Source organism: Eptatretus burgeri, chromosome 12 (assembly GCF_056783735.1).
Source record: "Eptatretus burgeri isolate ZD-2024b chromosome 12, Ebu_testis_v1, whole genome shotgun sequence".
Lineage (NCBI taxonomy): Eukaryota > Metazoa > Chordata > Myxini > Myxiniformes > Myxinidae > Eptatretus > Eptatretus burgeri.
The window spans coordinates 69,959,284-69,985,062 of NC_140972.1; the positions used below are offsets into that span (position 1 = coordinate 69,959,284).

A 25,779-nucleotide genomic window follows, 5' to 3' on the forward strand; every position below is an offset into this window, starting at 1 on the left:
TATATATATATATATATATATATATATATATATATATATATATATATATACACGTCATACACTAATGTGCAAAAGCCTTAAGCAGTATCTGCCTAAGAATTTTGCAAAGTAATATTGTTGGGTTTCTACAAAACTGCATGCCTCTAAGGCAATTGCACCCAATATACAGTGATCCCCAGGCAGTTATTCCGCCAGTATTTGTGCAGTTTGACGTTCCCCTCATGCCTAGTGGGTTAACAGGATGAAGTGCATTACTTGTGTCTAATCGCAAGGTCTATGATCTAAATCTCCATCTTCTATTCTGATTTCTAATCCAACCCTTTCCTTTTAGCCATGGTACAAATCAAGAAAGCAAGCACACATGCCATGCAAAATGCGATAAGCAATCAGCGCACTACGATGCTTCCCATGGCTTGCAACCAACAGAAGCACAATGGATACTGTACATCACATGCATCACGCACCATTATTTCATTCAAATCTGCACGCCATTTTCTCACCAGCATCTCACCTTGCTCACCCCTCGGTCACCAAAACTTACTACTTCGACCACAAACGCTTTCCGCACATGGAAAAAATATTCCCGCACCCCCTCGTACCTCTGATTCACGACAATTCTCCACTATACAGAGGAGTACTGCACAACCCGGACTGTCCTCAGACCGCGTGAAGCGGGGCCGAGCAACGGACGTTAATAGCTTGAACGCATCTCACTGGGGATGTCCCGGGTGAACACGTGGGATTAATACAACCATCGTCCAGTCGTCAGAACACAGCAAGACAGCGGCGAGGAGGGTTCGCATATAGGGTGATCCGGGAGTTTAATATTGGGACCGGGTGTGCATTTTGGCCCATGAGAGGGGGCACGTGGGTGATGTGTGTGCATTGCTTTTCGGCATTCACACTGCACTCAGAGCACTTTCAAGGGCCAGGGTCCCGGCTCATACCCTATGTTGAGTCAGGAGCTCCAGGCCGTGTCGAGCCGAATGGGCAAGTGAGACTGTTTCCAGCCTTGGGAGCCTGGCAGGGCATGGCGAGGGCCGCTGTTGCCGAATAGAGAAGCAGGGTTTGGGTCACAGTGCGTCGCTTTTGGGTCGTCAACCCACCCTTCGCCCGGGGCTTGTAAAAGGTGAGCATGGAGCCACTCCTTCTCTGCTTTACCCCCTTCTTCTCTGCTCCTCTCGACTCTGTGTTGGCTGCTCCACGTTCTCTCTGCCCTTTGCTGGGTCTTCACTCGTGGATGGTGTGCGACTGTGTAACATGCTTCTTTTTGAAAACCAGTGCGGAGCACCCATTGCCACGAGCCCCGGAAAAGTGACTAAGCCAGAGATAACGTGTGTGCATGTGTATGTGATGACACCTGTCATAGCTTAAGTTAAGATTGGAGAAGTTCTAATGGGATAAGTCTGCACTGAGTCTGCTTTTGGAAATTGCTTGCCTTTTGTTGCACTCCACAAATTCCTTGCTATCCTCTGCTGTACATACAAATAAATCCAATTTACTGTGCCGCATAACTTTCCTTGCTTGATTGTAAATAAATGCTTGTATTGAAATGTTCCCAGCTCGTTTCTGTATTTTCCTTCATTGGTCCAGCATGGTTCGTATTATAGCTTAGCTGGGACGTTATTCCCCAACGATCTTTTTTCTAGCCGGTACATCCTTGGCAGTTACGCTCAACTGCATCTGATCCAGTAAGGTGATCTGGTTTGAACAAGGCGTACCGAGGGCATGTCCCCAGTAATTAAACCACATGACCTTTAGGTAAATAGTATCAGATGGAGGACCCCAAGTCACGAGGTCAAGTTATTGGCATTCACGGTCGATTAGCAGCCCACCACATCATGAAGTTATTTGTGTGCAACGGCCTGTGATTCCGGAGAGTCTTGTGGGAACCTAAGGTAGCTTCCCCCCTTGTGGTCTTCTCGGATCCAACCCTGGGTCCACAATATATATATATATATATATATATATATATATATATATATATATATATATATATATATATATATATATATATATTGTTGTGGGCCGGGGGTCAGTGGCGAGAACAACCACGAGGTGGGGAAAGCTACATAGTCTCCACCAGAATCCCCGGCATCGTAGGCCGTCGCTCCGGATAAGTCCGTAACGCGGCAGGTCGCTGAACCGACCGTGGTCGCCAATATTTCAACCGAGTAGCATAGGGTCTATTTGTCTATAACCAATTTGCCTAATTAACTACACGATTTCGACTGCCATGGAAACCACGCACTCGGCACGTCTTGCTCGAACCGAGTCACTCTACCGACTGCGGTAGAGTTCCAATTACTGACTACCAACTCCAGTTCAGGTGCAGCAGAGCGGAAAATGCCAAAGCCATGCCGGCTGGGATGAACGGATTATCGGGGATAAAACCCCTTCTAAACTGAGATCCGAGCCATGCTGGACCAATACAATAAGGGACGGAAACGGACTGGGAACATTTCCAACAAGTTTTACTCACAGTAAATGAAGACACAAAGCAAGACTTCACACGAATATGCAAGAAATATTTACAATGTTCCAAAAACACTTATTCAGTTATACTTAAAAGACAGGCCCACACGCAGACACACACAAATGGAAATAAACCCAGAGTTCTTTATTGGACCCTCGCAGCCGAGGGGAGAGACAAGCTGGGGGTCAGAGTTCGGATGGGTACCTGGCCGTCGGAGAAAAGGGGTACTCTGTGCTGCGGCACCTGATCATGGTCGCTGGTTTGGTCCCCAGTCGCACGTGTGGGACTCGAGGTTCGTGGCGGAGCTCGGGTGGTGAATGGTTGGGGTCCATGGAGGGGTGTCGGGGTCGCTCTTTACTTCCTTGTAGAGGGCCAGCAGAGACACGTTTGCCACCTCGACGATCTTATGCTCAACCCTCATGACAGCCCTCGTAACAACCACTGTTACGACCCCTTCATAAAGCCGCTGTCACACCTTGACGATTTATCCAGCATATGCCGATGTATGAAAAATTTGTCTAAAACGCTGGCACACGTCAATACGTTATGGGTAAGTTTTGTATACGTTAAAAGCATGCTGAAGCACGCTGGCATACGTCGTAGTACGCCGAGCTTGTCGACAAATTTTAACATGCTCAAAATTTTTCCACGTATGCCAGCATATGACTCACACGTTCCACATAAACTGGCCATAAGTTGTAGGCACGTTATGCGATTGTTGACACACGTCAACACACGTTACTTGAAAGTTACTCATAAGTCAAAACACGCCGAGGTAATGTTTAGCGTCAGTGTTCCAGACTCCATTGTTTTTTTTTTTCTTTCTTCGGCATGATTGTGATGTTGACAATTCCATTTCTAGTGCGGTTATAATATAATATAATTAATAGGCTGCCGCTCAACGATTTAAATCATAACCGCACAAGAAATCGAAGTGTCAACATCACCGTCATGACGAAGAAGAAGAAAAAAAGAAAAAGAAAAACCATGGAGTCTGGAACACTGACGGGTTCCTCCTGTGTGAACCCCATTTTTATATACCAATTCCCCTAAACGCTGCCAACACGCCATTATACGGTAGCTGTAAGTTAGTAACACGTTCAGTAATTTCTGTGGTCGGCCGGAAGATGTCAAACACATCTACATACGTCAATATGCGTTGGAGATATGTCGCACATAGGTTCAAAGCACGTTACTCATAGGTTAGAAATAAGCTTCGGGTCCACTAACCATTACCTCGACGTGTTTCGACTTATGAGTAACTGACAAGTAACGTGTGTCGACATGTGTCAACAATCGCATAACGTGCCTACAACTTATGGCCAGCGTATGCGGAACGTGCGAGTCATATGCTGGCATACGTCGAAAAATTTTGAGCGTGCTTAAAATTTGTCGACGTGCTACACATACTACGACGTATGCCAGCATGCTTCGGCATCCTCTTAACGTATACAAAATTTACCCATAACATATTCGATGTGTGCCAGCGTATTCGCCAAATTTTTCATACGTCGGCATACGCTGGCTAAAACGTGAAGGTGTGACAGGGCCTTTACGAGGGCTTTCTGCGGCGTAAGCTCCGGTTCCAGAAGCAACCGTTCATGTATACGAGCTGTAAGGGTGTTCTTTCACGAGCTGATCTCGTATCATTTCATCACAGAGGAAAATAAACTCGCAATTAACCGCAATCTCACGTAAAGCAGCAACGAACTGAGCAGTGGATTCACCTGGCCTCTGTGTTCGTTGACGAAACTTATATCGTTTGAAAACAACGTTCACGTTTCGCATGAAAAAGGCTGTTAATGCACCGACAACACCAGAGTACATGTCCCCATCAACTGGGAGGGTATAGAATAAACACGGTCCTTCAGTTCCTAGGCAGTGTCTATGCCTAGGCACTGCTAGGTAGGCAGTGTGCGCTTCCTCGCATCAGAAAGTGCGTCATCATTTTACCGCCAGTATGAAGTTCTCGAACATGTGCATCCATGATGGGGGGGGGGGGCTTCAGGGTCTTTAAGACTCTGCAAAAGTTTTCACCCCTGCCCCCTCTCCAAAGTTTTCACATTTTGATGCTACTTCAGATTATTTCATGAAGCTTTTAAATCAAACTGAATATATAGAGTCTTCACAAACTAATCCAAAGTGAAAAATAAAATAAATGATGATAACATGTGTATAAGTGAGACCCACAGAGAAAAATCAGATGATTCTCAGTTCCATTAGCACCCAAACCCTGTAACTAATTATCCACAAATCACTTCAGGACCAAATTATTTGTTTGAAAGGTTACAAAGTAAGTGTAATCAGTTTCACCTGTTCGAAATCAGTGGTTTAATTTAAAAATTAAACTTTCCCACTTATCGAAGGAGTTTTAAGGTGCAACTTACTTGGTCAACAACAAGGCAAATGTGAAGACCAAGGAACTTTCCAAAGAAGTCAAGCATGAAGTGATGGAGAAGCACCATTCAGGAGAGGGTTATAAGATTTCAAAGTCACTTATCAACCCTTTCAGTATGGTCAAATAACATTGAGTGATAAAGAACAAAACTATTAGATTTTTGTGACGATCCAGATGTGGATCCGATAATTTTTAAAGTGATTCTTCACAATTGAGTGATAGAACTAACACTGATATATGTAGAGGTATAAATGTATATATGTATATATATATATATATATATATATATATATATATATATATATATATATATATATATATATATATATATATATATATATATATATATATATATATATATCTATCTATATCTATCTATATCTATCTATATCTATCTATATCTATCTATATATATATATATATATATATATATATATATATATATATATATATATATATATATATATATATATATATATATATATATTGTTGTGGTTACCAGATTCGCAAACCACCATTCAGGTCCCTTAGGTGAGGTATCTCGGTAAGTGCATGTGTAGTTAGGCCCAAACCCGTTGTCTAGTGGGAATACATGTCATTTATACGTGCTGCGACTCTTCAGGATAGCCGTTTTTCTTTTACTATCTTTATTTTGGACCAACCGCCATGATCACAACCACAACATCAACCACCGACCACAACCACCGCTTCACCACAACCGCCACGACCTTTACCGTCACAACTCGCCACCATCGCATCACCGTCATCTCGCGCCACTCATGGGCACCGATGCTGGACTCGTGTAGGGCGCACGTTGAACAGCGTGTACAAAATCACGGATTTTCTGCTTCAAAAACGGATCAAAAACGACACACGCCCACTTTTTGCCGTCCAATCGGTGAGCGAGGGGCGAATTGGCCCCGCCCCCAGGGCGATCGATATATGCAAATTTGTGGATCAAAAAGCCTTCACGCCCACTTTTTCTCGGGCCAATGGGGAGCGAGGTGAAAGGTCAAAGGGAGGGGGTCAAAGGCGAAGTTACGGGGGGGATAAAAGGACGGTGTTCGTTAGTCAGAACGAGTGGGAGAGTCAGCAGAACGAGAGCGAGAGTCGCAAGAGAGAACGAGGGAGAGTCAGCAGAACGAGAGCGAGAGTCGCAAGAGAGAACGAGAGAGTCGCAAGCAGAACGGGGTCGGAGAGTCAAGAAGAGAAGAGGAGAGTCGGAAGCAAAGGGTCAAGACTTCGCGGGCGGTGGAGCTGCTCGTCGTGTGCGTTGGAGTCGGAACGGAGGGGACGGAGCTGTGGAAAGGCGGCGACACCAGACGAGGGGGTGCTCGCGTCGTGCAGGAAGCTGCACCCGAGGGAGGCCGACAGCGCGACCTGGCCGAGGTGGAGACGCTCGTCGCACATAATAAAGATCCTCTATACCCCGAGCATCAGCAACCCCCTCCTGTTTCCCCCGCGCTGAGATAGTGCGACCAAGGGGCCCCGTTCCCACCCCCAGCCAGGCACTGTCCACGAGGCCCGCGGGTTGCGGGGCCATCGCCGCTCCGCGTCTCATCACCAGACGGGTAGGCCCGACCCGGTCTCGGCCTCAGGCCTGCCCCATTCTTGAGGGTATTTCTTTTCCTTGGTTTTGGGTATGTGTTGTCGGCGCCGTCTGTGAAGTAGAATTGTATAAGTGTTGCCGTGTGCTCGGTAGTCGGTATTAGCTCTGCACTGTGTTTTCACTTTTATGTTTGCTTTTTGTGTAAATGGAATTGTGTTTTCTTTTTTGTGTGCATTTGGTGGAATTGTATTTGTGTGCTTCCCGTGTGCCGAGAATAAATGTGCTTTATTGTTGAACTGTTCTCCCGCTTCGCTTCGTCTTTTCCTCCATTGGGTCCCCATCTTGCTTCACGTAAAGGGTTGGTAGTGGGCTGAATACGCCCGATAATTAATCGAACCGTCGAGGTCGACGATAACACCGCTCGGTTATTCTGATAGTACGGAACGGGTCGCTTAAGTGGCCCGTGTCCGAAGTCGACCTGCGGCGAGGTGCGATCGCCCGGTCTACCCTCCGCGTGGGTACTTAGGTAGTTCGAATTTGGCGAGCAACCCTATCCCACGCGGGGGCTGATTGGCTCGATCGCGGTGAGACCGAAAGGTCCACCCGTTACTGGTTCCCGGCGTTAGTCCGAGAGGGTCACGACTGGATTGTCCGTCCGGTGGGCGACGCGCCGCGATTCGAGTTACGTGGCCGTCGCACGCCGGCGGGCGCGAATACCGCAACACTGGTGTCAGGTCGTGCGATACAAATTCATCGCCCTCCTCGCGGCACTGGTATCGGAGAACAGGAAAACGGGCTCTCCTGTCTCCTGCTAAATTCACGGGAATCGGTCCAGGGGTGAGAGAAGCGACCCCCGATTCCCTCCAAATTACGAGCGATTCAAATTAACCCTTCACGAGAAGCAAGATGGCGTCTCAAGGCGAGCGGGTGCCGGGTGGATTAGGTATGTGTAATAGTAATGTAGAATCCATGGTCCAGGATGGAATCCCCGAGCAGGAAATGTTGATTGTGCAGGAACACGGACTCGCCCAACTGAACCCAGAGCCCGAAATGGGTGCGGCAGCGGCCGCAGTGTATGACACCTCCCCCCCCCCCCCTCTCCACCAAGACCCTTCCCCAACCCTTGCCGAAACGGCTCAGCTGAGTGCATCCAACATGGCCCAGCTATGCGCCATGCTGGCGGCAATGAACAAACAAATGAATGAAGTGAAAACAGCGATGGATACAAATACAAATGAAATGAAAAACGAAATGAACAAGCAAATGAATGAAGTGAAAACGACGATGGATGCGAATACACAGCAAATGAGGGAAGAAATGAAAGAGCTGCGGGGTGAGACGCAGAACATGGGCCGATGCCTGCAGGCGGGCATGAAGGCCGTGACCAGGGAGCTGGGAATGGCGACTTCACGTGTGGGAGCAAACGAGCTGAGTGGGGGTGCAACGGCTGACAGGCCCGCGGTGGAGGCGGGTGAAAAAATAATTCGTGGAACGTGTTGGGCGAGGGTCGTGACGATGACCGAAAGGGAAAAATTAAATGGGGAGACCAAAACGTGTGAGACGAGACACGAGGTGACGACAAAGGAAATAATAATAGTTGAGACAAGGGAGGTAAAGGGTGAAGAGTTGGCAGTGACGGTAGCCGGGAAGGGAACGACAGAGGAGAGACTGCACGGTGAGGACGGGGTAAGTGACGCACACACACACACACGGAGGTAGTGGAGGATAATGGGGGTGAGCTCGCGGAGCGTGTGGGGACCCGGTGCGAGCAGCGGGATGGCCTCCTCCAGGAACGAGGGGAGGGAGTATGCCCCCTTGAGGCGAGTCACGACCAGGTGAGTTCGGTCGTGCTTTGCGAGGTTGAGGGGACGAGTGCTGTGGACGGGTGCACGGAGAGCTTGGGGGGTATAGAGGCCCCGGAGACCCTTGTGGGGACACGAATCCCCAGTATGGTTGTCCCTGTGTGTGTAGTGCAAGGTGTGAGTGCGTCCCCGTGTGTGGAAGCGACCCCGTGTGTGATTGGTGTGGTGGCGATGGTGCCGGAGTACGTGCTTCCCAGCACGCCGTGTGTGGATGAGGCACCGTGTGTGGAAGAGGCCGTGTGTGTGAGTGAAACGGCCAGTGTGGATGAGGCACCGCGGGTTAGTGCCCCCGCGTGTGTGGGTGAGGAACCGTGTGTGGATGAGGCACGGTGTGTGGATGAGGCACAGCGGTTGAGTGCCCTCGCGTGTGTGGGTGAGGCACCGCGGGTGAGTGCCCCCGCGCGAGTGAATGGAGCACCACGTGTGAGTAGTATGGTTTGTGTGAGTAGTGAGGCACGCGTGAGTGAACGGCCGTGTGCAAGGTCGCTGTGTGCCAGGGAGACCGTGTGTGTGAGAGAGCGGTATGAGAGGGAGATGTCGGTTGGCATGCGGGAGCACGCAGCCGCGTCTCCCCGTGTGAATGTGATGGAGTGGACTGTGTGCGTCGTAACACGCAGGTGTGCGTGGGTTGAATGGCGACGACGGCGACATGGGAGGAACGAAAGCCGGGTAGCGGCTGTAGCTGTTTCGGGGACCGTGCCGGGTTCGCCCAGCAGTGAGCACGCGGTCCGTGCTGTGCAACGCACGAGACCGCCACGTGCTCGCTTGCGAGAGTGAAGTCCCGGTCCGGAAACGCACGCGGTGGATTTGCCGATCCCGCGGACGGACAAAGTTTAGGCAGGTAAATGGATTTGGACCGGACGGGTTCTCCACGCGATCGTGTGTGTTAAGCTCCAACGGGCAAAGCACATGTGTTCGCGTGGGGAACCCCTCGAGACGTGGGGCTTGTTTTTTTTTATGCGCACGGTGACGTCATGGCTGCACGTGGGGTTGGAATCCGGCAGGAGGGGTATCTCTGCCGGATGGTACCGTCCAAGGAGGGACGAGGAACACGTGCAGCTGCATGACGTCACGGGCAGGTGCAAAGTGCGCGAGCTCTGAGTTGCCGCGCAGGTGCTGCGCATGGAAAAAGAAAAAAGAAAAAGCAAGCCTCACTTTCGGGTGTACAGGATTCCTGGGCAAGGGGTGAAAGACCCCCTTACCTGGGCACAGGATGGAAACTAGTTAGGGGGAAGGGTTAGCTTAGTTAGACCGACTTCATGGGGCAGGGGTAAGTCCTCATGGAGTCCGTGGAATGGATTAGGTAGAGGGATGATAGCGAGATTTAGGTTGGGTAAATAATTTTTGGGACATTTGGAGACAGTGACAGACTTGAGGATGTGTAGAGGGGACGTAGCTTAGCTACGTAGAGTTAAATGGAACGTGCTGTAGTTTAAGGGACGACGTGGGAGCACGAGTTAGTTAGGGGAGGTAGTTAGAAGGATGGCAGAGTTCAGCGGTGAGTGTGTTGAAGAGTTGTGAGGCATGTGCTTGGTGAGTGAGTGAGGCCAGCGGGTCTGTGTGTATGGAGTGAATGGGGAATGCATGGTGCGATGAGTGATTGGGGGGAGGAATGACTCCCGCCCAAGGGACCCCGGGGTCAGAGTAAAGTGAGTTAGCTGGGTTAGTCAAATTGAAAAATGGAGGTCGTTTTGCTGTTGGTGGGAAAGTAGGCTCGAGACCCATTTGGAGGGGTGCAGGAGCCCTGTTGACGGGCTTGGGAGCGTGGCTGCGAAAGGTGAGTATCGCTGAGTGGGTACCCCGGGCACCAGGCTAGTCGGCCGCGGTAGGCCATGGGCCCATGGGGGGCCGGGATAGAGTAGTGGGCACGGGTGCGCCTGCTTGGTGCGGGGGCCCGGGGCGCCATTAGCCGCGTGGGCAGTGTTGTGGGCATGGGTGACCCTCGGAAAGGGGCCCGGGAGGCCGGCCTGCCACGTGTGCGTTTCAGGGGAGGTGCCATGGGGGCACTCCCCGGTGTTAGGGAGCTGGTAGGCTCGGAGGCAGTGTAGTGCCCGGGGGTGCCATAGCGGGAGATTCGGCAGAGGGTCGTGCCTGCCAAAGGGAGCCACGTGTCCCAGCCAGGAGACCGTGTGAGGGCACGGAGAGAAAATTGGGGGGCGAGGCCCGAAATTGTAAGGACACCAACACAGGCGACGGGAATCTGGGTTGTTAGAACCAATAGTTTAAGCGAGAGGCGCTTGTTGAAAGCCCCGGGGTAGTTTAACAGTTAAATGGTTAGGGTAGATTAGGAGATGTACCCCTCCGCACCATCCATCCCCTCGCTATCGTTGTGGGCCGCTGGACCCACTTTGGGTAAGATCGCCGCACTCTGGGGAGGCCATTCTGAGGCTTGAGTTGGGCCTCGGCACAGGACGTTAGCTCTCCCTTATTCCCCTCCGGGAAGGGAACGTAGGGTTGGGAGTAGGCTAGGTGACAGGATAGGTTAGCCGAACAAGGACGATAAAGGGGGTTAGGGGACAATTTATAGTGGGGGAGTAAAAATAAAAACAACAAAAAAATAAGTTGGGGCTAAATTGGGGTTTGACAAATTAAGGGAGTGGGTATGTACAGTGACAGGCAAAGGCGATAGGTGGGAGGGAGACAGGTAGGTAGGTCCGAGCCCGCCTTCCAAGTGGCCAGCACCACCGCGCTCCCTCCACCAACCTCCACGGAATGGCAAAAGCTGGCCAACTTCATCGGCTGGCCGTGTTTTGCTTCAAGGCGGAGGCCGGCCAACTTCATCGGCAGCTGTTGTTTTGCTGCAAGGCCTGTGCCATCGGCTGGCCGTGTTTGCTTCAAGGCCTGTGCCGGCCAGTTCATCTGCCGGCTGTGTTTGCCTGCGGCGGCCTTCTTCTGCGGGCTGTGTTTGCCTGATCACCTATGCCATGCCCACTGCCCATGTTCACCAGCCCCGTTCAATTTTGCTTTGCCCCCCCCCCCCTGTTCATTGCCATGTGCGCCAGGATCGTAAAAGCAACAGTTTGCAAGCTGCAAGAACTGCCCCGTTGGCAGCTACAACACGGGCCTGCAGTGGCGGCCCGTGCACCGTGTTTGCGTCCATCCATTCATCCATTCATTCGTTGTGCTCATTGCGTGTGCCACTTGAGCTGGCACGGAGACTGCGTTGTGCAGCCCATGCACCGTTGTGGTTCACTGCATTCAGTTCAAACCGTTCATGCATCCATTCGTTGTGTTCATTGCGTGTGCCACTTGAGCTGGCACGGAGACTGCGTTGTGCAGCCCAAGCACCGTTGTGGTTCACTGAGTTCAGTTCAAAAGGGAAGGCCTTGGACTGCGTGTGAGCAGCCAGCCACGTTCCCTGTCACCTGCATTGTTTCGAGCCAGAGACTGCATGCGGGCAGCCTGGCTCCCTGCTAACTGCTTTCTTTTGCAGAGTTCAATGATCCTGGGCCATGGTTTAGTGTAAAATTTGTAAGTTAAGGTTAAGATGTACTGTAAATATGAGTGCGCCCCCGGCATGTCTGTCTAGCGCCGGCAATTTTATTTAAGTCGTCCGTATGAGTGAGTTTGTTTAGATAGTTACGCAGCCCTCAGGTTATTTATTTTGGGGACACGAATACCATGAATGTCGCACTCAGGGATCCGTAGGTAAAATGTACTAGGGGAAAACTACACATGATGGCACACGAAAATTTGACGACTCGGGACGAGTCTGTAAAAAGGGAAGGGGGTAGTGTTGTGGTTACCAGATTCGCAAACCACCATTCAGGTCCCTTAGGTGAGGTATCTCGGTAAGTGCATGTGTAGTTAGGCCCAAACCCGTTGTCTAGTGGGAATACGTCATTTATACGTGCTGCGACTCTTCAGGATAGCCGTTTTTCTTTTACTATCTTTATTTTGGACCAACCGCCATGATCACAACCACAACATCAACCACCGACCACAACCACCGCTTCACCACAACCGCCACGACCTTTACCGTCACAACTCGCCACCATCGCATCACCGTCATCTCGCGCCACTCATGGGCACCGATGCTGGACTCGTGTAGGGCGCACGTTGAACAGCGTGTACAAAATCACGGATTTTCTGCTTCAAAAACGGATCAAAAACGACACACGCCCACTTTTTGCCGTCCAATCGGTGAGCGAGGGGCGAATTGGCCCCGCCCCCAGGGCGATCGATATATGCAAATTTGTGGATCAAAAAGCCTTCACGCCCACTTTTTCTCGGGCCAATGGGGAGCGAGGTGAAAGGTCAAAGGGAGGGGTTAAAGGCGAAGTTACGGGGGGGATAAAAGGACGGTGTTCGTTAGTCAGAACGAGTGGGAGAGTCAGCAGAACGAGAGCGAGAGTCGCAAGAGAGAACGAGGGAGAGTCAGCAGAACGAGAGCGAGAGTCGCAAGAGAGAACGAGAGAGTCGCAAGCAGAACGGGGTCGGAGAGTCAAGAAGAGAAGAGGAGAGTCGGAAGCAAAGGGTCAAGACTTCGCGGGCGGTGGAGCTGCTCGTCGTGTGCGTTGGAGTCGGAACGGAGGGGACGGAGCTGTGGAAAGGCGGCGACACCAGACGAGGGGGTGCTCGCGTCGTGCAGGAAGCTGCACCCGAGGGAGGCCGACAGCGCGACCTGGCCGAGGTGGAGACGCTCGTCGCACATAATAAAGATCCTCTATACCCCGAGCATCAGCAACCCCCTCCTGTTTCCCCCCGCGCTGAGATAGTGCGACCAAGGGGGCCCCGTTCCCACCCCCAGCCAGGCACTGTCCACGAGGCCCGCGGGTTGCGGGGCCATCGCCGCTCCGCGTCTCATCACCAGACGGGTAGGCCCGACCCGGTCTCGGCCTCAGGCCTGCCCCATTCTTGAGGGTATTTCTTTTCCTTGGTTTTGGGTATGTGTTGTCGGCGCCGTCTGTGAAGTAGAATTGTATAAGTGTTGCCGTGTGCTCGGTAGTCGGTATTAGCTCTGCACTGTGTTTTCACTTTTATGTTTGCTTTTTGTGTAAATGGAATTGTGTTTTCTTTTTTGTGTGCATTTGGTGGAATTGTATTTGTGTGCTTCCCGTGTGCCGAGAATAAATGTGCTTTATTGTTGAACTGTTCTCCCGCTTCGCTTCGTCTTTTCCTCCATTGGGTCCCCATCTTGCTTCACGTAAAGGGTTGGTAGTGGGCTGAATACGCCCGATAATTAATCGAACCGTCGAGGTCGACGATAACACCGCTCGGTTATTCTGATAGTACGGAACGGGTCGCTTAAGTGGCCCGTGTCCGAAGTCGACCTGCGGCGAGGTGCGATCGCCCGGTCTACCCTCCGCGTGGGTACTTAGGTAGTTCGAATTTGGCGAGCAACCCTATCCCACGCGGGGGCTGATTGGCTCGATCGCGGTGAGACCGAAAGGTCCACCCGTGACTGGTTCCCGGCGTTAGTCCGAGAGGGTCACGACTGGATTGTCCGTCCGGTGGGCGACGCGCCGCGATTCGAGTTACGTGGCCGTCGCACGCCGGCGGGCGCGAATACCGCAACAATATATATATATATATAGGTCAATCGAAAAAGTAACGGGACTGAGACTGCTGTGTGCTCCACTTATACAACTTGAATGAACGGGTTGCGTCACAGTCTTTTGCAAGATTCCAGCAATATATATGATTGGTGATGGTTGACTGCGCTCATTGTGTGATTTTTTTGCAGGTCGTGCTTTACACGTTGTCTCATCTGAGTCGTCGCGCTATGAGTCGAGAGCAAAGAGCCAATCTGAAGTTTCTTGCCAAGTTTGGCAAAACACCTTCCAAACCCTTCATAATGCTGCAGCAAGTCTACGGGGAAGAAAAGATGTCATGTACATGTGCATTTGAATGGCACAAGAGGTTAAAAGAGTGACGGAAGGAGGTTGAAAGTGATCCACGGTGTGGAAGACCTTCAACGAACAGAACGGCTGACACCATTGAGCATGTGAAGCAGATGGTGCGCGCAGATCGTCGACTCACGGTGCGGATGATTGCTGAGGAACTTTCCATCAACAAGGACACTGTCTGGAGCATCATCACTGAAATTCCCGAAATGCGCAGGGTGTGCGCAAAGATGGCCCCCAAGCTGTTGTCTGACGACCAGAAACAGGAAAGAGCCACTGATGTCAAGACATTATTGAGCTCCTCGAGGACGGTCCATACCTGCTCAGGAGACTCATTACTGGCTATGAATCGTGGATATTCGAATACGATCCCGAGACCAAATGGCAGAGTCGTCAGTGTAAAAGTCTGGCATCATCAAGACCAAAGAAAGCAAGGATGTCGAAGTCAAAGGTCAAGGTGATGCCCATTGTGTTGTTTGACATCAATGGCATCGTACACTTCGAGTTTCTACCACCGGGCCAAATAGTGAATCAATATGTGTACACGGAGATCCTCCAGCACCTCATGAGATCAGTCTGGGACAAGAGGAGGGATCTGTGGGAGAACAACGCCTGGGTGCTCCACCATGACAATGCCCCTGCTCACAGTGCCCTGAGAATCCGGCACTTTCTGGTGAAGAGGAACGTGCCAACTCTGGAGCAACCCCCATATTCGCTCGACGTGGCCCCTTCTGATTTTTTTTTCCGCTTCCCCAAGCTCAAGGGGGTGATCAAGGGGACCCGATTTCCTGATGTTGCAGCCATCAAAAGGGCTGTGATGATGGAACTCCGCAGTATTCCAGAAGAAGTCTTCAGGGGGTGCATCGAAGCATGGAAGAAGAGGATGGAAAAGTGTGTGAGACTGGAGGGAAACTATTTTGAAGGGGACAAGCTGTGATTTCAATTTATTTTTTGGAATAAAATTTCTGTGAAGTCAGTCCCGTTACTTTTTAGATGGACCTCGTATATATATATATATATATATATATATATATATATATATATATATATATATATATATATATATATATATATATATATATATGTATGTATATATATATATATGTATGTATATATATATGTATATGTATGTATATATATATATACATACATATACATACATATATATATATACATACATATATATATATATACATACATATATATACATATATATATACATATATATATATATATATATATTGAAATCACAGCTTGATATCTCAAAAAGTTAAGAATGGATTTGGACGAAACTTTGTTGGGTGTTTGACAAGGAGGAATAGAATCTGTTTTGATGAAGATCCCAACCAAATTACAGAAACGATAATTTTTTAATTTTCAAGTGATTCTTCACCATTGAGAGATGAGGCACAAAACGATGTATAGTATGATATTTCAAAAAGTTATGAACGGATTATGATAAAGCGATGTGGATGAGTTGGATATAGGTGAGAAGAATAACATTGATTAGATTTTGCTTCAGGTCCTGATCCAATTCCGACCTATCAGTGGGATACAACACAGGAATTGTTCAGCCTGTTGGAGGTATGCGCTATTCAGAGTGCCTATTCTCATTGTTTAATTCAATGATTAACACTGCAACCTTTGTTTCAAAAACTTTCAGGAAAGGCTACTGTTATTTACAATGCTGACATGTGGTCTGTTCAACTTCATGATATTCCTCATACTCTGTCACCTGGAGCATCGGTGCCGCTGCCGAAGCAGATTCCTGAGCAAGGGTTTTTCCAGGATGGTTTGCCATTGCCTTTCCAGCAGTATTTTGGGCAGAAATTTGTAATTTTGCCATACTGCCACCAATAGCACGCCCACACTTCATTCTCAAAGACCACTGTGGGGATCTTTCACGTCCATCAACTGATGGCAGTCGGGACACCCAGTTTAACGTACATCGGAAGAACAATACAAACATTGATTATTCACCCGGTTGGTGAAACACCAGGATGATAGTTTATGGCTGGGTGAGGATGCTAACCCAGGCTAGGAAGACAGCTTAGAGGCAAGTGTGCATTCCTGGAGGCCATCCTTTCATCCCAGGTCATATCTTCATGCACTGTTGAGTGTTGAAGAAACTGCGATTCCATGTTGTATTTATACGCTTAAAATACATCTCGTTTGGTGTCATGCATTTCTTCTAGTTAAATGTTAAGCATTGCCTGCATTTTGGAGTTTTTGAAATGCAGTATGTGAGAAGCGGCCACCGGAAACAGGAGACAGCCGAACGTGCGACCTTACAAACATACGGACAGACACCACACTTCACATTATATAATAGTTACTGTACTTCATTTTAGCTCGAACTGACAAGTATTGTGTCTGTTTCTTGCAGTTTTGGATGTGGATGGAAACACTTAAAGAACAAAATGGGAATGAAAGAGCAGCCATTGCTCGAGGAGATGGGTGAAAGGTTGCATCAAAAAGAGGAAGAACTGAAAGAAAGAGAACTATTAGTTCAGTGTGGAGAGGAAACAGTTCAGGAAAAAGTTGTGCAACAAAAATATGAGGAAGAGGAATGGACGAAAGAGAAAGAAAAGCAGAAGAAAATGGAGGAAGAACAGCAGAAGAAAAGCAAAGAAGAGGAAATGAGGAAAAAAATGAAGAGGAGGAGATAAAAAAAAACATAATGAAGAGCTAAAGAAAAGAAAGACGGCAGAGTGGAGGCAAATAGAGGAGGAAGATCGGAGAGAATTCCAAAAATTTGTGCAATGGAGGGAATCAGTGTATCAGGAGCATACACGTGCATGGCTTGAGATCGAACGAAAAGAGAAAGAGGTTCTCAAGAGTGAGTACATGGTGGAGAAATTACAGAAATGGATTTCTAAACTCGAGGGAATGGAGCAGGAAAAACGGGCTCAATTCGAAAAAAGGAAGATGTTAAAAGAAGGGGAAATAAAACATAGAGAGATTGAGACATGCCGACAAGAGGAAGAGATGAGAGAACGAGAAAAGGATGTTGAAAAAATGGAGAGAATGTTGAACCAGCGAGAAAAGGAGGAGCGTGGTCGGCAAGAGCGATTTTTAGAGACAAAAAAAAAGAAAAGAGGAAGAGTTGTTCCGGAGAGAGAAAGAGGTACATCAGCTGGAGCAGGGGATTTATAAGAAGGAAAAAGATGTGTACACTCGGGAACAAGAGGTTTGGCGAAGTGAGGTAAGGGAGGAAAAAATGACGAGAGCAGGAAGAACAGACACGACTGGAACAGGAAGAACAGAGACGATTAGAACAGGAAGAACAGAGACGATTAGAACAGGAAGAACAGAGACGATTAGAACAAGAAGACCAGAGACGATTAGAACAGGAAGAACAGAGACGATTAGAACAGGAAAACCAGTCATGACGAGAAGAGGAAGAACAGAGACGACTAGAACAGGAAGAACAGAGACGATTAGAACAGGAAGAACAGAGACGATTAGAACAGGAAGAACAGAGACGATTAGAACAGGAAGAACAGAGACGATTAGAACAGGAAGAACAGAGACGATTAGAACAGGAAGAACAGAGACGATTAGAACAGGAAGAACAGAGACGATTAGAACAGGAAGAACAGAGACGATTAGAACAGGAAGAACAGAGACGATTAGAACAGGAAGAACAGAGACGATTAGAACAGGAAGAACAGAGACGATTAGAACAGGAAGAACAGAGACGACGAGAACAGGAAGAACAGAGACGATTAGAACAGGAAGAACAGAGACGATTAGAACAGGAAGAACAGAGACGATTAGAACAGGAAGAACAGAGACGATTAGAACAGGAAGAACAGAGACGATTAGAACAGGAAAACCAGTCATGACGAGAAGAGGAAGAACAGAGACGACTAGAACAGGAAGAACAGAGACGATTAGAACAGGAAGAACAGAGACGATTAGAACAGGAAGAACAGAGACGATTAGAACAGGAAGAACAGAGACGATTAGAACAGGAAGAACAGAGACGATTAGAACAGGAAGAACAGAGACGATTAGAACAGGAAGAACAGAGACGATTAGAACAGGAAGAACAGGGACGATTAGAACAGGAAGAACAGAGACGATTAGAACAGGAAGAACAGAGACGATTAGAACAGGAAGAACAGAGACGACGAGAACAGGAAGAACAGAGACGATTAGAACAGGAAGAACAGAGACGATTAGAACAGGAAGAAGAGACGATTAGAACAGGAAAACCATGACGAGAAGAGGAAGAACAGAGACGACTAGAACAGGAAGAACAGAGACGATTAGAACAGGAAGAACAGAGACGACGAGAACAGGAAGAACAGAGACGAAGAGAACAGGAAGAACAGAGACGATTAGAACAGGAAGAACAGAGACGATTAGAACAGGAAGAACAGAGACGATTAGAACAGGAAGAACAGAGACGAAGAGAACAGGAAGAACAGAGACGACGAGAACAGGAAGAACAGAGACGACGAGAACAGGAAGAACAGAGACGAAGAGAACAGGAAGAACAGAGATGGCGAGAACAGGAAGAACAGAGACGATTAGAACAGGAAGAACAGAGACGACGAGAACAGGAAGAACAGAGACGAAGAGAACAGGAAGAACAGAGACAATTAGAACAGGAAGAACAGAGACGAGTGGAACAGGAAAACCAGAGACGACGAGAAGAGGAAGAACAGAGACTACGAGAACAGGAAAAGCAGAAACGACTAGAACAGGAAGAACAGAGACTACGAGAACAGGAAAAGCAGAGACGACGAGAAGAGGAAGAACAGAGACGATTATTAACAGGAAGAACAGAGACAACTCGAACAGGAAGAACAGGATCGACTAGAAATGGTCGAACAGACATGAGTGGAACAGGAAAAAGAGATCGTAATGGATCAAAAACTCAAAAAACCTTGTCAAAAATCTGACGAGACCAACGAGGAGGCAGAAGCAAATGTTGATGCAGAGGAGGCAGAACATGTGCAAAAGATTGCTGACTGGAAACTGCATCGACAGCAAAAACGGAATGAGAATGTCATTGAGTGGTCTCAAAATTGGAATGAGAAACAACGGGTGAAGCAGCAAGAGAAACAGCTGCTCAAAGAAAAGGAAAAAATCTTCAACAAACAAATGAAGAAGCAAAGACAGGCAGAAAAGAAAAGTACAGAAATTGAACTGAAACCCCACGGTGTTGGTGCAACACAGCAAAAACAGAAACCTTACCGTGATGACATGCTGCAACAACAGCAGCAACAACACACACACAGCATGTTGTTCAAGGGTTGCAGCAACAAGAGAAGCCTCGCTGTTATCGTGACCCACAACAGCAGCAACAAGAGAAGCCTCGCTGTGATGGTGACCCACAACAGCAGCAACAACAAACACAGGATGTTGTCCAAGAGTTCCAGCAGGAACAGAGTCCTCACTCTGATAAAGGGCTGCAAAAGCAGCAGAAGCAACATGGTGTTGAAGGGCCATAGCACATTCAGGACCTCCAACAGGTAAGCATTCTTCAGTACTTTGGGGAAGTTGGTGTGAACATACTGAGTTCAAATACAGCTCACCCCAAGATGAAGACCTTAAGTTGAAATAAATTTTGGCATTTTGTCTTTTTTAGACATTGCTGTAAATACTTACTTTGATAAATAAATGTAAATAATTAATTAATTGTGGAGATAATTGCAATTATAATTTTGGTGGGAAAGGTAACTCATTAGCATGGTCATCCCCACGCTGGATAAATCACAATAAGTTGCATTCCCCTTGATTGGATTAGGACAAATATTATACCTATTCTATCAGTGATTTTCATTCTGTGCCACATCCTGAACAAGTTATCAAACTGATGAACATATATCAATGTATTTAATATTTCTTATTTTTATTGTTTTTCCAAAGACCCCTCAGAAGAGACGCCCGTTCCCTCCTCCACCACCCAAATACATGAAACCATCAAACCAGATGGAACGTAAGTTACCAAGAATCTCACCTTACATTACAAATTACTCCAAACTTTGTCTAAATAACATGTTCTTCACCTCCACCGTGTCCCACTTTGTCTGTGCTTCAGACGTGTTGAAAACAAATCAATATTTTGCTTCACTCGAAGCCAGACAAGCACCAAACAAATATTACAATTGGTGGATGTCTGGAATGAGTGTTAATGTATCCACACAGAAGTCATTGTGAACACCTGGATGTTCATTAAAATTAATTGTTTTAAAGTGGGATTTTTTTTTTTTTATTTGATTTTTCAATCGGCTATGGGTGAATTGAGCTTGATGGGTGAAGCATTCCATCACGGTTCACTTCTACGTCATCAGATGAGTTTTTGTTATTTTAATTCGTACAGTAATTGGGGATTTGTGGGTTCTGTATGAAGCACAGGAATGATGGAACAAATTGCCAAAATTCCCTTGCAAGGTGACAGAAATTAAATGTTCATGCATGTCCAGTGAGAGTTGTTGATGGAGAAAATCAAGATGTGAAAGTGGAGGGAAAAGTGAAATAAAACATAAACTGAAATGTTTAAAACGAGGGAAAGGGAGAAACACAGAGAGAAAGAGAGAGATAGATATTTATTCCAGGATTGTTTTGGAAGGCAGGACAATGATGGAGATTATGATGGCAATGCTGTTGAGTGGTTTTGACTTCCTTTTGTTGATGTGTTTGCAGAGAAAGAAGTCATACTTATGGCCGCTGGAGAGGAAGATGCCATGTTTGGCAGTGATTCCCTCATCACTCCTTCATGCAAGCCCTCCAGAAATGCACGACGATTCACCAAGCTCATGCAGATGGCTGACAAGAGTTTTTTTCATATTAACTGTCTCCAGAACTAAGGTACGATAAACACTCGATGGACTTATTTCATCAACTGGATTCTTTTTGTGTCCATGTTTGTCAATCTGGCACTTCCTTGTTCAAAATATCATGATGAGAACGAAATAATTCCAAGTGTGGAGAATTTAATAATTTGAAGGAATCTATCAAGCAGGTGAGGTCCCTCCCTGGTTCATCCAATCAATGCCAATCATGAAGGGAACTGCAGATATTAACCCATGGTGTTCGCTGCTTGACTTCATTAATGCACATCATGAGTGACTTCATTACTGTACATCACCTTTGACTTCATTACTGTTCATCATTCATGACTTTATTATTGTATATCATGTGTGACTTCATGACTGAACATCATGCACAACTTTATTACTGAACATCATGAATGACTTCATTACTGTATATTATGCATGGCTTTATTACTACACATCATACATGACTTCATTACTGTGCATCATACATGACTTCATTACTGTACATTATGCATGGCTTTATTATTACACATCATGCATGGCTTTATTACTGAACATTATGTGTGATTTTATTATGTACATCATGTGTGCCTTCATTACTGTACATTATGCATGGCTTTCTTACTACAAATCATACATGACTTCATTACTGTATATTATGCATGGCTTTATTACTACACATTATACATGACTTCATTACTGTGCATCACACTTGACTTCATCACTGTACATTATGCATGGCTTTATTGGTACACATCACACATGACTTCATTACTGTACATCATGCATGGCTTTATTACTACACATCATACATGACTTCAAAACTGTACATTATGCATGGCTTTATTACTTCACATCATACATGACTTCATTACTGTAAATTATGCATGGATTATTACTACACATCATACATGACTTCATTACTGTATATTATGCATGGCTTTATTACTACACATCATACATGACTTCAAAACTGTACATTATGCATGGCTTTACGACTAAACGTCATACATGACTTCATTACTGTACATTATGCATGGCTTTATTACTGTATATGATACATGAAGTGATGACTGTACATTATGCATGGCTTTATTACTACACATCACACATGACTTCATTACTGTACATTCCATCCATCCATTAGGACCATACTCTGTGCAGAGCGTTGGTGCCGCCGAAGCAGTCTCCTTGGCTATTGGGAACAATCCTGGACGGGTCGCCACTCCGACACAGTATATCAGCATGCTGGCACTCATTTTGCCGACCTCGGAAGGATGACAGGTAGAGTCAACCCCACCTGGTGTTAATTCAACAGTTGGGCAGGATTTGAACTCAGGACCCTAGGATCCCAAGCTCACTAGCCTAACCATTAAGCCAGCACCAGGCACTGTACATTATGCATTGCTTTATTACTACACATCATACATGACTTCATTACTGTACATTATGCATTGCTTTATTACTACACATCCAACATGACTTCATTACTGTACATTATGCATGGCTTTATTAATACACATCATACATGACTTCATTACTGTACAGTATGCATGGCTTTATTACTACACTTCATGCATGGCTTTATTACTGTACATTATATGTGATTTTATTTATGTACATCATGTGTGACTTCATTACTGTACATCATACATGACTTCAGCATTGTACATTATGCATGGCTTTGTTACAACACATCATACATGACTTCATTACTGTACATCATGCAGGGCTTTTATACTACACATTATGCATGGCTTTATTAGTACACATCATACATGACTTCGTTACTGTGCATTATGTGTGATTTTTTTTTACTGTACATCATGCGTGACTTCATTCCTGTACATCATGCATGACTTTGTTACTGTCCATCATGTGTGACTTTGTTGCTGTATATCATGTATGTCTTTGTTACTGTACATCATGTGTGATGTTACTGTCCATCATGTGTGGCTTTGTTGCTGTATATCATGTATGACTTCATTCCTGCACATAATTTGTGTGTTCATTTCTGTTCATAATGCGTGATTTCATTGCTGTACGTCATTATCATGCATGACGTTGTGACTGTACAATCATGCGTGACTTCATTATCAACATAATGCGTGACTTTTTTGCTGTTCATAATGCGAGACTTCATTACTGGACATAATGCGTGACTTCATTGCTGTTCATAATACGTGACTTCATTACTGTACATTATGCATGGCTTTATTACTATACATCATACATGACTTAATTACTGTACATTATGCATGGCTTTATTTCTACACATCATACATGACTTCATTACTGTACATTATGTGTGATTTTATGACTGTACATCATGTGTGACTTCATTACTTTACATTATTCATGGCTTTATTACTACACATCATACATGACTTCATTAATGTACATTATGCATGGCTTTACTACTATACATCATACATGACTTTATTACTGTACATTATGTGTGATTTTATTACCGGACATCATGTGTGACCATTACTGTACATCATGCATGATTTCATTACTGTACATAATGTGTGACTTCATTACTTTTCATCATACATGACTTCATTACTGTACATCATGCATGATTTCATTACTGTACATAATGTATGACTTTATTACTGCACATCATGCATGATTTCATTACTATACATAATGTGTGACTTCATTACTGTACATCATGCATGATTTCATTACTGTACATCATGTGTGATTTCATTACTGTACATAATGTGTGACTTCATTACTGTACATCATGCATGATTTCATTACTATACATAATGTGTGATTTTATTACTGTACATCATGTGTGACTTCATTACTGTACATCATGCATGATTTCATTACTGTACATAATGTGTGACTTCATTACTGTACATCATGCATGATTTCATTACTGTACATAATGTGTGACTTCATTACTGTACATAATGTGTGACTTCATTACTCTACATCATGCATGATTTCATTACTGTACATAATGTGTGACTTTATTACCACACATCATACATGACTTCATTGCTGTACATTATGCGTGGCTTTATTACCACACATCATACATGACTTCATTACTGTACATTATACATGGCTTTATTACCACACATCATACATGACTTCATTACTGTACATTATGCATGGCTTTCTTACTACACATCATACATGACTTCATTACTGTACATTATGCATGGCTTTCTTACTACACATCATACATGACTTCATTACTGTACATTATGCATGGTTTTATTACTACACATTATACATGACTTCCTTGCTGTACATTGTGCATGACTTCATTACTGTACATCATACATGACTTTATTACTGTACATTATGTGTGATTTTATTACCGGACATCATGTGTGACTTCATTACTGTACATCATGCATGATTTCATTACTGTACATAATGTGTGACTTCATTACTTTTCATCATGCATTATTTCATTACTGTACATAATGTGTGACTTCATTACTGTACATCATGCATGATTTCATTACTGTACATAATGTATGACTTTATTACTGCACATCAGGCATGATTTCGTTACTGTACATAATGTGTGACTTCGTTACTGTACATCATGCATGATTTCATTACTATACATGTGTGATTTTATTACTGTACATAATGTGTGACTTCATTACTGTACATCATGCATGATTTCATTACTGTACATAATGTGTGACTTCATTACTGTACATCATGCATGATTTCATTACTGTACATAATGTGTGATTTTATTACTGTACATCTCTGTGACTTCATTACTGTACATCATGCATGATTTCATTTCTGTACATAATGTGTGACTTCATTACTGTATATCATACATTACTTCATTACTGTACATCATGCATTATTTCATTACTGTACATTATGTGTGACTTCATTACTGTACATCATGCATGATTTCATTACTGTACATAATGTGTGACTTTATTACCACACATCATACATGACTTCATTACTGTACATTATGCATGGCTTTATTACCACACATCATACATGACTTCATTACTGTACATTATGCATGGCTTTCTTACTACAAATCATACATGACTTCATTACTGTACATTATGCATGGCTTTATTACTATACATCATACATGACTTAATTACTGTACATTATGCATGGCTTTATTTCTACACATCATACATGACTTCATTACTGTACATTATGTGTGATTTTATGACTGTACATCATGTGTGACTTCATTACTTTACATTATTCATGGCTTTATTACTACACATCATACATGACTTCATTAATGTGCATTATGCATGGCTTTACTACTATACATCATACATGACTTTATTACTGTACATTATGTGTGATTTTATTACCGGACATCATGTGTGACTTCATTACTGTACATCATGCATGATTTCATTACTGTACATAATGTGTGACTTCATTACTTTTCATCATACATGACTTCATTACTGTACATCATGCATGATTTCATTACTGTACATAATGTATGACTATTACTGCACATCATGCATGATTTCATTACTATACATAATGTGTGACTTCATTACTGTACATCATGCATGATTTCATTACTGTACATCATGTGTGATTTCATTACTGTACATAATGTGTGACTTCATTACTGTACATCATGCATGATTTCATTACTATACATAATGTGTGATTTTATTACTGTACATCATGTGTGACTTCATTACTGTACATCATGCATGATTTCATTACTGTACATAATGTGTGACTTCATTACTGTCCATCATGCATGATTTCATTACTGTACATAATGTGTGACTTCATTACTGTACATAATGTGTGACTTCATTACTGTACATCATGCATGATTTCATTACTGTACATAATGTGTGA

General features: G+C 45.2%; 1 pseudogene; it reads left to right on the top strand.

Moving 5' to 3' along the window:
- Positions 1-19,219, top strand: part of LOC147015877 (uncharacterized) — a 76,672-nt pseudogene extending 57,453 nt beyond the window's left edge.
- The last annotated feature ends 6,560 nt before the right edge of the window (positions 19,220-25,779 follow it).